A 1,789-nucleotide genomic window follows, 5' to 3' on the forward strand; every position below is an offset into this window, starting at 1 on the left:
GGCTGTTCTGTGAATAAAGAGCTAAACTACACCTCAGAGCAATCAAGTGAGAAATAATAAATATTTGCATGCATCTGTCTGTCTCTCTGAATTTTCATTAGTGCCCAACTCTCCCTCTATATTCATACATTTTGAGGCCTCTCCTAATAATTAAATGTGTAATTAAATGTATAAATGTTTTATTACAGTATAACATTTTAATTGACATATTTGTTTCAAATTTTAATTCCTTTTATTTTTTTAAGTGCTTCTCACCCCAAACTGTGGATCAAAACTGCCTTGAGTTTTAAGAAACACTTGCTTTCTAAGCACAAATATCACACCTGAAATCATTACAAGATAATGCTGATCTAGAATCTAATTGCATTTCCCTTTCTCTGCTTATGTGTATGTATGGCCATTTCCTTTAGTGGCTGACTCCACAGCTAAAAACCCTATCATTTCAAGAAGGGCTTAAGAAAGGATTAGCACAAGTATTCATCCTTGCAGTCAGCTACAGTTTTACCATTTACTCCAATGGGACTTTGTTATGCAAACAAAGAGTATTTTAATTCTTCAGCTGCTATTTTCAGGTTTCCCCACTGGAGGTAGTTGCTCAGTTCTCAGTGGAACTTAACTGTGGCTGGCAAACAAGCATTGTCCTTTGTTCAGGACTTAGGAAAACTGAGCCCAGAGACAAACAGGGAAGCTGGGCAGCTACTACACATTGGAACAGCTGGGACATCTGGCCACTGGTGCTTCCAGCATGGCTGTGTACCTGCATGGGCAGCTGTTCTTTTTCCATCCTCGCTCCAAGTCAGCACCTAGGGCTGCTCTCTCTCCACCTCCTCTGCTTTACTACCAGCAGGTACACATGCAGGATGAAATTATTTTGCCAAGGGGGAAATAGATTTACAAAACTGCCCAAAGGTACTAAAACCTGTAGGAAGACAATAGTGCCCATTTACGCATAAATCTGCAAGAGGAATTACCCTCTGTCCCGCAGGACACCAACACCCCTTCCCATGGGAGAATAGCACCTCTATGGGCCAAGACCCATGCTTGTGCCCAGCTTTTTAAACTAGCCACAGTGGCACTTAGAGACTTTTTTATCCAGGTAATCACACTGGCTAAATCCTTCCATGAAAACTCATTTGGATGCAAAACTAGTGCTCTGAGCATCGAACAATTTATAACCAGCTCTACCTGTAAGGCATGATTTTGTAGCATGCTTATTCATTGTCATCCAACAACCTATTCATTGAAAGAAGCATGTCAGTGTGCCACAGCTTCTGGTTCTTCAGCAGGGACTAACACTTCCCTTCCCAAGATCCAAACTTTGCAGTTTAGTACTGGGAGTGCAAAGGATTTGAATCATCTTCCTTGGAGTTTCCCCAGCCACTGGAAGCATTGAGCACTCAGCTCTGGCTGACTGCCCTCCTGGTTGGAGAAGAAAGCTTTGAGATCAGAAACTGCAAGGGCTCAACCATTGGCAGATCCAGGATTGCTGCAATAGAGGTGCAGTCCCAAACTTTTGGCTGTTCAGTGACACATGCTCAGTGAAGACTGCCCATTATATCTGTGCCACAAAGCCAAACAGGGTGTTGCCAAGGCCCCTCACTATGATCCTGGATGCCAGTGAGCTCTCAGAGCTCACCAGCACATCACTGCAGCTCTGCATGTGCTGTGAACTTCCCAGGGCAGGGGCTGCCTGGAGTCCCTGCTTTCACAGTTCCGGAGCCTACTTCTGTTCATTCTTCCCCGCCCTTCTTCTCCTTCTCCCCACTCCTGCAGCCCCTTGAAATTCAGC

This window comes from Alligator sinensis, unplaced genomic scaffold, assembly GCF_000455745.1.
Source record: "Alligator sinensis unplaced genomic scaffold, ASM45574v1 scaffold79_1, whole genome shotgun sequence".
NCBI lineage: Eukaryota > Metazoa > Chordata > Crocodylia > Alligatoridae > Alligator > Alligator sinensis.